A 14,171-nucleotide genomic window follows, 5' to 3' on the forward strand; every position below is an offset into this window, starting at 1 on the left:
TTGAAATTTAAAAAATGGCTTTGAGAGAAATTTGATTTTTTTCATATCTAGAAATTTTTTGAAGCAATCGCGTTGTGTAACTGTTTTAGCCGCAGTTTACCGGATAAACATTGGTACGGAACCCGTAGGAATGTAAACAAAATTTATACTTATTAAAATCTCTGAAAACTATCCGATAATTTGATGCGCATATGTCTAATAATAATTTTTGTCCGCCAAACGGCTTTTTTTTAACTTTTTTCATTAGATCTCTAAAACCGCTAAACCCGCCTTTCCTAAATCTTAATCGGTTAATTTAAATAATATACTTTTTGAATCATTTAAATCGAACGTTATCTTAACTTAATTACCATTTTTGATACTTTTTGCCCCATATCTTTAAAACGGTTGGACCTGCCTTGGCCAAAAACTAATAAGCATGCCTCCTCATCAATAGGAATAGAATGTTTTTTAAATCATTCAATTCGGTTGAACCGTGTTTTCGAAATCGTCGATAAAAAATTGTATCAGCACACACCCTCACACACACATTCACACATACATTTTTTTTAAGGTATGCCTAAATGTTCAGAAACCTTTCAAACGAAAAGATATATAAAAAATTTCTTGTTCGATTTTTTCGTAATTACTACAACTTACCCCACGTGAAGTTGATAATACATAAATACAATAAATTGAATATAAATGAAACAGATTAAAAATGAAATAAAATAATAACAAAAATAAAATAAATAATACCGGTGATACAAAAATAATAATATTAATGGAGCTATGGCATGATGTTATGCTGCATACATGTGTGTTTGTATATGAACAAATTTGAATTTTAAGGGGGCCGAAAAGGCCTTCTCAGCCGAAAAACGACTGCATCGATTCAAAAGCTTTAAGCAAACTGCGACAAGATCACTTACAGCAACAATTTTTTATACTAGTACCAAATACCAAAAACTATGGAACAATAGCTTTTAATAAACTGAACAACAATTTTGTAGTTGACTACTAATAGCAACCTGATATAAAGCAGTAGTGATATATATTTTCGCGAATATGTTTTGAAGTAAAAGTTGGCCATCCAACGTATTACCGCATCAAGTTGAAACATACAATCCGCATCAGATAAGCTATAATAATAAAAAATTATCACGTATAGATAGGTTTAACATGAGGTTGCAATATAAAAAAATTGCATAAAGATTGAAATTCGAGTACAACAGCTCATGTAACTATAAAGATCAAATAATAAAAAAGGAGTGCGCGTAAGGTTCACACGCGATTGAAGTAAAACTTATTTGCTACTGTACAAGATGGCATTTAAGTAAAAATAAATACGTCATATAACAATTTTGAACAATGTTTATTAGTAATATGATAACACTCATGATGCACATATTTATTACTGTCAACTATTATATACATTTATATAATGATAAGTTATAAATTATATATTTATAATAGCATTAAAAATATGTATAATATTTGGAAACAATAATGTAATTAAAGACATACTTTAAATATGACATGATCGGTTTGTCATTGTAATCAGCATTTAGAAATGAATCTTCATTAGAGAAATGGAGTAATTGCTGATTAATAAATTCTATAATATTCGTTCACACACAGGATTATGTTTAACAACGCCTAAACAAATACCGTTTTTGCAACTTCATTAAATTAAATGTATGTAATTAAAACTAACATACATTCATTGACTGCTTGTATTTAGAGTGATTCTGATTCAGGCATTTTTCATTAAATCAAGATTTGTACTACGATGTAACTTTAAAATGTTTATTTCTCTATGCCAATTTCCTTGTTGATATCAGTACGCATACAACGTTGATGCCAGTACGCATACAACCACAGATCTTTATTCACATACACGACGACTAACCACAATCGACCCGTATAGAAATGATATCCTAGAGAGCGAACGACGAATCATTGGCACTCGACTCTTATCTTATCGTACCTGCCGTAATGCACTTCCGTTTTTTTTGTACGGATTTACACCCTAGTCGCGCCTAAAGAAGTTTTACTTCAAAAGTTTAAACGTTTTTGCTTTTGATTAAGTGATAAAATAGAATGCTACCATATTACCAGAATATTCAGTATTTTGCTACTGTTGACAACATCGTTTTTCAAAAGTAGTACAAATTGATTAATATACTTTACGAATATACTATCGTAATATGTAAATAGAACGTATTGTCTAGGGTCGTTCCTAAACAAATGTCTATAATAGCAATTAACAAATTGCAAATGTAGCGGTAATTAGGGCAAAACACGATATTACGTGTTGATCATCACGCAGTTTGGTGATTCCTGTTCTACATATATGCATTGACATCCGGTCTCCGGGGCAGTTTTCCGCATTCTCCAAAGTTTTCATTAGTGGAAAGCCACTAACGCTGGCGTTCTCTAAGGTCAGTGTTATTCATACTGCGGCTATTGAACTTTAAATACAAATTTCTTTATCGAAAATGTACCTAAAAGATTCTGTATACCAATTTGATTATTATTAGCAAAAAAAAAATGAATTACTGATAGTCATATTCATACGTGCCATATATGACGAATAACTATTTGAAGTTGTATTTTTACAAAATTTACCAGTTTTGGTACCAATTTTTATTCACATATTATATGAATAAATTTTATTCAATAGTAGTAACAATCAAATTGCAAGAACAATAACCATTTATTAAATTAGTCTACCTTATTGACTGAGCCACGTTTCGGATAACCTAATCAAACAGTAGTAATAAACATTTTCTTTAAAACTAGTTGCAAGTGACATTTTGCTTTAGAACAAGTTGTTGCACTTTTCGAACAAAATAATTGACTTAATCAATAAGAATTGAGAGTTAGGAACTTCTAAAAATGTGACGATATAATTAACAACTTTTGACATATCCCATTTTTCCAATTTTTTATGAATTTTTATAATTAAGCCGCTTCTCGTAGACGCATATAATATTTTAGAATGTTTGCTAAAACCGTGAACACGATCAGTATTCAGGATTTCACTAATTACGAAGAAATAAACAGGCTGACCAAAAACTAATCAGCACGAATTCCAACTGAAGTTTTTCGAAGTGTTTTTAAATTGCATCAGGATTTTTGCTAATAAGTGGATGAAATATTTTGCGTTTTTCTGCCAATAATAAAAAAAAATTGCTTGGCTGATCATTGTAGCAAACTAGTCAAGGCAAGTTATTACTGAGATACATAAAAATGGCTTTTCAATTTTTGAAATTGGTTCGGTCGTTATTATGTATGATTGAGTATGATCTAAAATCAAACGATGCAGACTGGCTTTTAACATAAAAAAAACATAAAAGTAGTGAGTCGGGCTTACTTAACTTCTTCGAGAAGTTAATCATGGATCAAATGGTTTCAAGTAAAAATAACTCTTGTAGGTTTTGTTGTAATATATTGAAATATATCATTACAATTAGAACAACCTAATCTAAAATGTATTCAATAGATAGAAAAAGAAAATTGCGTTAAAATGACTCGTAGTTGAAAAAAATTATTATCAAAATAATCTTATAGAACTATTAGGTTTAATTGTAGTTCAAAAATAGTAATTAAATTGTCTGAGAGCTTGGTAACTTCCCATAGGGTAAGTTATAGTAATCGTAATAAAAATCGAATCCTTCTAATGATTCAACTTCGGAAAACTTGTTGTATGTGTATGTATGTACGTATGTGCTGACACAATTTTTCGTCGGCGATTTCTAAAACACGGATCAAATGAATGATTTGCATGATTAAAAAAACATTCGATTCCTATTGATGGTAAGTTTTTGGCCAAGGCAGGTCCAACCACTAGTAATTTTTTTCTGTTTGGTAATAAGTATGCGTTTCATATTGCTAATAGAAGGTACTATGTCAGCTTTATTCAAGATTACAACAATTTAGAACCAAAATTATGAAACAAGATTGCAAAGTATTTATTTTATAAAAAACTAATCTCTTCATTATACGACAAAAATACATAGAAATTCTCTAACAAACATTTCTTTCACTATCACTGCCCTACTTGTATTATCGTTGTGCGCGGTTGTGCTGGTATCTAGTGAAAATTGCCTCGCCCTAGAGGTATATTTTTACGAGAGACCGGTCATTGTGTTGTAGCTAGCAATTTCATCGCTTTTACTTTGTCGATTCTTAAAATAGAAGATACTGAGCAAAAACAAAGGAGAAAAGATACTGTGATTTTATATTAGAAACAATGGTCTCGGGTTTATGTCAAAGGTTAATTGTGAAAACATTAGGTGTCTATTGTTGTATTGGGAGTGGGTAGTCTGAGGTTTATATAATTCTTCAGGATTATGTTCAAATTACCAATTTAGTTAATGCCAATAAAATAAAGAACAATATAAACCATTGGTATAAAATGAATACGCTTGACTAATAATACATAGCGTATGGAATTGATTGTTGTATTCTAAATTGCATTCAAAATAATTCAAAATTAAAAAAGTGCATAAAAGTGCATGCGCATATTTGCCTTTCTTATGAACAAATAAAAAAATAAAAACTTGAGATGGTAAAATCATTTTCTATTAGTTCACTGCTTATATTATACTTCGAAAATCGAGAAAATTGCCGTTATTGTTCAAAAGTGAATTACGATATCATATCACACTTGAGTACCTATATAAATAAATCACGATTATCTTTATATAGATAAATAACTCAGAGCGAATGCTACTTATGAAAAATAAATTTCAAACACTGAGATTATACAGTTTTTGCTACTAATTTTTTCTTGAAATTATATTATTGTGGATGTTATATAAAATGGGATTTGCCAATTTATTAGTCTTTATTAACTTCCCGTAGAGTAAGTTATTGTAATGGGCCGAAAATCAAAATTGAAAATTTTTACATTTTTCGACGTTTTGAAGGTTTGTGAACATTTTGGCATACCTCAGAAAAATGGATGTGTGTGTGTGTATGTATATATGGATACAAATTTCCTGTCACGGTTTCGGGCGCACGGATCAACCGATTTGAATGGTTCAAAGAACATTCGATTTTTATTGATGTGGAGATGTGAAAAGCAGGTCTAGCAGTTACGGAGATAAAGAGCAAAGAGTGCAGAAAATAGAAATCGAGTTTTTGAAAGAACGAAGCATCCTATTTGAATGATCTAAAAACATTCAATTAGTAATGATTGGGAGAAGTGTTTATTAGTTTTTGGCAAAGGCAGGCCCAGCCATTTCGAAGATACGAAGCTAAATGTGCAAAAAATGGCAGTTTTTGAGGGAACTAAGCGTCCGATTTAAATGATTCAAAAAACTTTCTGCTTGTCTTAACAAAATAATTGATTTTGAAAAAAAAATTGTACCAACTTTTTTTTCATTTTTTTTTATTCCTCGATCATTTCGTTACGGTACGGGAAGTTCCAGCAATTTGCCTTGAGGCACGATGCCATACACCCCACTAGTTTAAATATAAATTGATAAAAACATTTATGAAAAACTGATTGATATCAATATTCAAAACTCTAGTAGTAGTATTATTCTATAATAATGTGGCAACGTAGTGACTTTTCTTATGATTATGATGGCATTTCTCCTGAGCAAAATTACTTCATATAAAAATATTCAACCAAATAGGTGTATTTTAAGCGAATGGATTTCAAACTCGAAAGTTGGGATAGTAACTTTCCCTTGAAATGAAAACTAGAATTAAATAAAAAATAATACCGTCTTTATTTGAAGAAAATTAGTGCGGAAAATATTCCATTAGAGAAGGCAATGCCTGAATCAGTTCTGCTTTTAATCTCATAGTACCGAGTATATTGCCATGAACCAGAATATAAATTTGATGTAGAAATTATCTCTAAACAATTTGATATGTTTATATTAGAACCTGCTCAAAATTAATATTCATATATTGATTATATTAAATGTTATCTAAATGGCAGAAAATACGTCGTCGATGAATCCTGGCCCAGAAAAAAATATTTTAGAAAATAATGTAACTACTGATAAAAAAAATGAGGAGAATGTTGCCATATCTGTAGACTCGTATTTCAAATATTTTGTGTGTGAGAATTGCATCTAGAAAGTGAATAATAAGCTTCTGGACTTTAATCAGAACGTGAGCAAAGATACTTCTTAATAACTTCATTACTCAAAAAAGTCATATCTGCCGGGCTTGCTGGATTTTAAATGTTTATTAAATGTTTTGCACAGTTTTTTTTTGGAATTTTTGATCAATCAAAAGAATCATCCTACGAGTAAAAAAAAATCTTTCCTAAATGTCATTGATTAAATCACAATTACATAAAATTGTTATGACTAGTGACAAGTCATGGACAAAGAAAAAATGATGTAGATATTGCAATATCAGTCGACTTGTTGAATTTTAGATGTTTTGTGCGTTAGACTAGCATCTCGAATGTTGCGCTTAAGTTCAGAAGATCGTTATCATATGATGATACATGAGTGAACAAATTAATGAGCATATCCACTTCCTCAAAAGAGCTATATAATTAGTGACACTATGCAATCTACATAAGGCTTTAGCGATAATTCTGTGTTTCTCACCATAATAATCGTTATTAGGATTTTGTCAATTGAAGAAGCAAAAGCTTCTTTACATACGGAATTTTATTTGAAATACATGAAAGGTTGCATCCATTTTTTTGAAAATGTATCAGTAGGAGAAACTGGGTACGGTTGTGCCAGGGTACGGTAGTGACAGTCGTCATAATAGCTAAACTATACTGATTTTGAGATAGAATTCAAAGGCAGGAAAATGAAGTATGATTGTTCAAACAAGTTTCATTATTGCTTTCACTCATTAACATGTACTGTAGCGCGCATTGCTTTTTGAAGATTCAAAAATAATTTTTTTTGATTTTTTTTAATAATAACTGTTACTTGTATACATACAGATAACTGTGATTGTTATTTTGCTGTAAGTTAATTAAACATAAGTAGTTAATTACCAGCAATTAGTTTTGGCGCAGATAATTTAGCATATTGTTAGTGGTAACTGTGATTTGCTTTCAAAAGTGCGCGTTGGGTATGGTTGGGTGACAAATTTTGTGGGTACGGTCGTGACATGTATTTGTTGTTTTGCTTAAAGATTAAGTAGATAAAAAAATACCTTCACTAACAATAAGACAAAATACAAAAGAGAAAAAAGGAAATTTCAATGAAAAGAAAAATATTTTACAAAGTTATTATTAACATCGAAAAATTATGTTTGTTTATTAATTATTAATAATATGTTTATAAGCTTTGTTAAATGATTATGTTGTGGTTTGCTAAAAGACTTAATGGTGGAAGACCATAATAAAATAAACTAGGGTTATGTTGTGTTGTGTTGCAAATTACTGACAATAAAGACTATTTTGGTTTTTATACCTATTGTTTTTCAACCTTTTTCATGCCTGTCATAACCGTCCTTGGCGGTGCGGTCCGTTGTGACACTAGCCCAATGGTTTCCAACCTTTTTTGCACCGCGCCCCCTACTCTAAACGTTGTTGCGTCTCCCCCCCCCCCTAATTTTTTCAACAATTTTATTTCATAAATACGCAACTGATTTCAGACTACAAATTGATATGCAATATTATGTGAAAAAATGCGTAAGAAATAATTATTTGTTTCTTTATTTCTTATATTATTTCTTTCAAAAATTGTATTTTTGAACCTCCCTCTAAAGGTCGCGTCACTCAGGTTGGGAATCGCGACACTAGCCCTTTTCTTGTATGATTTGCTTCCATGACTTAGCCATCGTATTGCAGATTTTCATGTAGAAAAATGTTCAATTTACTTTTCAGATAACTAGTCAACTAGTTGGTATTGGTATTTTTCCTTGAGGCAAGTTACATGAACTTCCCGATTTGTGTAAATAATCGACTTAATTCATGATAGATAAATTAATTTTTGAGTAGTTAAAAGTATTCGAAGTGGATTTATTACACATTATTGAAAATCGAACACGTCATCCCGGTCGGAGTATTTTTTAAAAGCAAATTTTCAAAAATCAATAATTTTAATAATTGAGCCAGTTTTTTGTAGGACTTTAATTGTTCAGTATGTTTATTAAGACCAAGCATTTATTGTTATACCAGGTAAATCATCGAATTTTAATTTTAACAAATTTCAAAAGAACTACTCATTTTCTCAAATTTTGATGAATTTTTAAAATTAAACTTGTCGTAAGGCCGTAATATTTTAGTGAGTTCTATAAGACCATGATATATATCGCTCAAAAAATTTTTTTTCAACAGTTAATTACAAGAAAACGGCTCGGTTGATTTTCAACTAAAACTAATCAGTATCATTTCCAACTAATATCTTTCGAACAGTTTTTGATTTTTCAAAATCGGTTTGGTAGTATGAGCTTAAATGTGGACGAAAGAATTAACACTTTTTTCCAAATTACATAGAAACGGTTCGGCCGACAAAACTGAGAAACGATAATCCTCATCGAGATACATCAAATGGTTTTTAAATTTCTGAAATCGGTTCAGGCGTTTTTGAGCAAACGTCGATGAAACTTCTAATTTTGACAAATGCCAAAAAGACCATACTAATTTTTGCAAACTTTGACGATTTTTTAAAGCTAAACGAGTTGTCGTAGGGCCGTAATATTTTAGTATGATCTAGAAGACTATGGTATCCACCGTCAAAAAAATAATAATGAAAATCGACGAAAAAAATTTTTTTAACACCTTATTACAAGAAAACGGCCCGGCCGATCTCTACCAAAAACTAATCAGGTCTATTTCCAACCAATATCTTTCGAACGATTTTTAAATTTTCAAAATCGATTCAGAATTGCAGGCTAAAACATGGACAAAAAACTTTTCACTTTTCTGCTATATAAGAAGAAACGGCTTGGCTAATAGTCGCAGCAATAGTCGTCATCGAGATATATCGAATGGCTTTTAAATTTTTGAAATCGGTTCAGCCGTTTTTGAGAAAACGTCGATTTGCGGTAAAAAATCTGTTTACATACATACACACACACATACTTTTTCTAAATTTTATCTGATTCGATTCAGAACGGCTTGAAACGTCGAGAAAACATAAAATTAGCGAATCGGATTTCTTTAATGAAAACATAAACTTCTCCTTCGGGAAGTTAATAATAAATACTTGCAATATACTGTTCAAAAAAGGAAAAGAAGAAAAAAACAGCTTTGCAAAAATTTCAGACTCGGAATGTATTATGATACAATTGAGTATTTCGCATAGGTCGCATCCGAGGATACGTTAAATGAAAACGATAAAACAGTGATAAAGGTTTCGAGTAAAAGAATCATGTTTCACGGTTCGCAGTTCGAATGGACACTTGACCGCACCCTAACGAGCCCCCGTCCGGGAGTTATTCTGTATATTATTTGTACGGTACCGACTTCCGTGTGCTATAGAGCGTGACGGAATGACGTCATCAAAGAGGATAACGACGGGAAGGTCGGAGTGACGTTTCATATGTCACACAGGTTTAATGCTGTCGCAATCCTGAAAGAATTGCCCGACAAATGCCGGAGATTTTTGAATGATGCCACTGAATGTAATACCGTTCAGTTCAAGGGATATGAAGTCGAAGGCAATTATGTTATGTCAGGAAATGATATACCATCCATGTTACATAACACCAATGTTCAAAATTCGATTACAAATTGAGATTGATATAAGCATTTGACCGGTGCTAACTTATTATGCAATTGATACATTCTGAGAAAAAATGAAGCTACGTTAAAGAGAAATCGAGAGTCATACGCAATAACTACCAAGTTCGTGCAAAATATATTATATTTCACAAATACTTTGCTATGCTCCTTTCAATAAAAAACAAAAAAAACAAGTCAGTGTATATATGATAGTGCAAAAGTTCTAAGTTCTAATAGTGCAAAATGATGTGCTTTGCGCAAGTTACTGATGTAAGACCATATTTATATCCACTGATGATGACATAAAATCCGATGTCGAAACGTTTGGAAAAAATTAAAGATTAACTTCTAAATCTTTGCCTTTTATTTGATGTATTGCCCTTGAAGAACTAACTCATATTTCTCAACATCAAAACCAACTTATTTAACATAATATATATATATTATATATATATATATATATATATATATATATATATATATATTCAAAGTTTGTATGGGAATAGCATGAAAAAATTTTCAAAAATTAAAAAAAATTTTTAGATGTAATTTAGCGAACAAATGAATGAATAAAACTCATTCCTTTGTCGCTAAGTTAACCCTAATACATTTTTTTTAAATTTTTAAAAAAATTTCCATGCTCTTTCCATACAAACTTTGATTGAATTGCGCTCTATCTAAACGTTAATATTAAGAGCTAAAACTTTCAGAGAGTTGTTTTTTTATCAATTTGGAACCATTTGAGCCCCTGGGAGCAAGGAAATTCGAAAATGACCATTTTTAGAACCGTAGGATCTTTTGTATTAATTATAAATAATATAAAACCTATTCGTATTAATTATAAATAATATAAAAAAACCGTTTTTATTTGAAAAAACCTGTTTAACTCACTTTTTTGATATAATGAGTTTAAGATAACATTTGTTGAATATGTATTTGATCTAGCAATAAAGTTAAATTTACCTTTATTATGAGAAAACATTGTGCTGGAACGAATGAATCGCATTTCGATGTATTTAAATGAAAAAAATTGCTTCGAGATACGAGCAATTCGACATACGAGCGTCGTTACGGAATCAATTAAGCACGTAAGGCTAGGTACCACTGTATATGGGCGGAACACAAAAGTCCAGTTTGATTTTCAGTAATTATACTGTCGGAACCACACGAACTATATCGCAACACATAACACTTATCGAACTATGTTCAGTAAAATTCCCAGTTAATTCCTAGATAATGAAATGTTTTTTACTATTTTCTTAGAATTTGTTATCTGTTCCCCACAGCCAGGGGCAAATAGAACCAAACTTGATCTGGTAATACACCAAAAAATTGATAAGCAGAGTTGGAATAACTATTCATTTTATTTTACACTGTATTTACTATTTTTTTATTGAGTACATCTTTGCGAGTGTAAAGTTTTAGGTGATGCCAATCACAAGTAAGCTTTTAAAAAAATGTGGAGTTGAACTTAAAAATAGCAATACAACTTATAAAGCAATTAAACATATACTTAGAAATTATATTCAAGCATCATAATCTAAATAACAAGAGCTCATAATCAGTGATCTTCATACATTTTTTCAAAAGTTGTTAAACCGATGTATATATTTTATTCGTTACGAACTTATTGAAGATGCATGCTTATGAATGGAATTCTTTGTGATCATACTTCAGCGTATGCATTTGAATATTTTTAATAGGAAGTAAAGCTTTCATATATCACATAAGTTGTGTAATCGCAATAGAAGCGCACGGCAAATGTGAGCGATTTCTGAATGATGCAGACTGTTATAACATTCAAGTATCAGAGCAATATAAATATAAATTGTGTATAAGATATAAAGTTTGTGAAATGAGATGTTGCATGTCAAACAAGTACATGTTTTCTTCTATATGCGACGACGATTAACTTTTATAGCAAAAATTAAATAACAGCATGCACTATGTCCAAATCTATGTAGGAATTTGATAATTCTACGCGCTATATCTAGTTCTCTTACTTTTGGACAACAATCTATATCGTACATACCTTTTTTAGAGACCTTTTTAGTGCAGTGGCAGGAGCACATTGAAATCAATGTTCAGCACCTAAAAAAATCAGTATAAAAAATTAATGTCTAAGAAAAACAGTCAGTTATCTGAATAGTAGTAAATACAACACAACAGCTCATGAGCACAGAATGTTTCGATTGCTGTTCAAATATGATAAAAATATTAATCTAGCAGTATATGGCAACGTGCCTTAAGGTAATTTGCTGGAACTGCCCATAGCGTGATGAAATATTCGAAAAATGTTAAATATTTCCTAATAGACTATTATAAATACGGTAGCTTTCATTATTCTTATTTTAAGTAGTAAAATTTATTTGCTACTGTACAAGATGGCATTTAAGTAAAAATAAATACATCATATAACAATTATGAATAATGTTTATTAGTAATATGGCAACACTCGTGGTGCACACATTTATTAGTGTCAACCATTATACACATTTATATAATGATAAATTAAAAATTAAATATTTATAATAGTATTAAAAATATGTATAATATTTAAAAACAATAATGTAATAAAGTCATACTTCAAATATGACATGATCGGATTGTCATTGTAAGTAGCATTTAGAAATTAACCGTCGTTAGATGAATGAATTAATTGTTGATTAATAACTTCTATAATATCCGTTCACAAAGTAAGTAAATATTGTTCTCACAATTTCACTCATCATGTAATAATTGTGTTTGAAGAACTTTATGTAAGTAAAATTAACATACATTCATTGACTGTTTGTACATTTTTTACTTTTTCGCTGGCGATATAATCTCATTCTTTGAATAAGTAGCTGTAATAACAGTCTCGCCTAAAAATATTTTTCATTTTAATAACTTCAAAAATTTATAGAAACTACGAATAAAAAAAATAATTTCTAATCAACAAACTTATGTTTATTGTCATGTACACGGCCCAAATGGTTAATTTGTTTTACTACTTTCAAGGAACAGGGCAAAATATTTTTCTGATTCGGGCATTTTTCATTAAATAAAGATTTGTACTACGATGTAACTTTAAAATGTTTATTTATCTATTCCGATTTGCTTGTTGATATCGGTACGCATACAACGTTGATGCCGGTACGCATACGACAACAGATCTCTTCACATACACAACGACTAATCACAGTGAACCCGTATAGAAATGATATCATCGAGAGCGAATGATCAATCATTGGCACCCGACTCGGCCTTAACGAACTTCGGTTGCATTTGTTAATCGTCTCCGCATCAATGTTTTTTTCATTATTTAAATCGCTTGTTGCGCACGTCGACGAAAATTTTGATCCACACATACGCACACACACATATGCATTTTTTCTAAGGAATGCCAAAATGTTCAGAAAACTTTGAAATGTAAATTTATGCAATAATTTTCAATTTCTAATTTTGGACGATTACAATAACTTGCCCTACGGGGAGGAAAAATATGTAAATGTAATCATTAATTTTAATATAAAGTACATACTATTTGTTTTCAACGTTCTTAAATTAGTATTATCTAATTAAAATATTTAAAACATTATTTTGAATCATGTATGTTAATATTAAAAAAATATGTTTATGCAAAATTATGCTACGTATTTAAATCTATTATATATTTAAAATATGGCTTGCAAGAAATGTTTAATTAAATAAAATGCCAAAAACAGGGATACGAAATGAAGAAATAAATTCCACCTAAAACGTGTTTTCCAATTACGAACTCAATGAGGTTAAAAAATATATGACACTGGGAAATACGATTCGGAACTCATTATAGTTAATAGGACAAACGCGGAGAACAATTAAGTGGTGAGCGCGAACAAAAATCATTGCGGCTCGGTAATGATAAAACGCGTCTGTAAATCGCAGCGCAGTACCCGCGGGTACTATTTGATACCGCTCGAACTATTACAGGGGACCAGGTACCGCGGATAGGGAAATTCGCAGAAGATAGGTAGGTGTACTGGTACCTCTGGTAAGCGCCGTGCAGTCGTCTCTCATGAATATTATAGCAGCCGCGGGAGCTAAATGGAATACATGCTATCTGATTCCACTGGCGCGTTCTCTCATTAGAATTTCGCGCGGCGGCTCTCGCATCGCACGGTGCGACGCGCCAATGGTTTACAACCGGCAACGCGCGCGGCCGCTTCGGGCACTCTACTTCAACATAGCCGCAGAACGCGCTGATATGATATTTTAGACAATAACTTTTTCTCTAGAGTAAATTGTGGAAGAAGATAGAACAAAAATATTTTAACGCCATTACAGTCGAAAACCTTCTGATAATTTTGTCATATCAATAAATGTAGTGTGTTGCTGTCTAGTGTGCAATTCTGAATAGGTTTTAATCGTCAACCTATTTGGATAGATCACATAAAATTTGTATATTTGAGGCGCAGAGCCTATTGCTTTTTGATGAATCCTGTTCCACCCGTCGTCCCAAAGATACCTCGCGCAAAAGCTTATCCATTTTAGAACCATG

At 31.1% G+C, this 14,171-nt stretch overlaps 2 protein-coding genes across 3 annotated transcripts in view; one reads left to right on the forward strand and one right to left on the reverse strand.

The window, feature by feature from the left end:
- The window catches only part of LOC113378429, a 295,400-nt gene that overhangs the window by 219,487 nt on the left and 61,742 nt on the right, over positions 1-14,171 (reverse strand). For both annotated transcript variants that reach the window (XR_003367182.1, XR_003367183.1), the window contains exon 3: positions 11,682-11,740. The gene's annotated coding sequence lies outside the window, so the exon portion shown is untranslated. The remainder of the gene's footprint in view (positions 1-11,681; positions 11,741-14,171) is intronic.
- LOC113378426 (glutamate receptor 1-like) overlaps positions 1-14,171 on the forward strand; it is a 263,910-nt gene that overhangs the window by 89,418 nt on the left and 160,321 nt on the right. The gene's annotated exons all lie outside the window — the stretch shown is intronic.

Source organism: Ctenocephalides felis, unplaced genomic scaffold (assembly GCF_003426905.1).
Source record: "Ctenocephalides felis isolate EL2017-DRISC unplaced genomic scaffold, ASM342690v1 CF-g0.4_SCAFFOLD_01886, whole genome shotgun sequence".
NCBI classification, from domain to species: domain Eukaryota; kingdom Metazoa; phylum Arthropoda; class Insecta; order Siphonaptera; family Pulicidae; genus Ctenocephalides; species Ctenocephalides felis.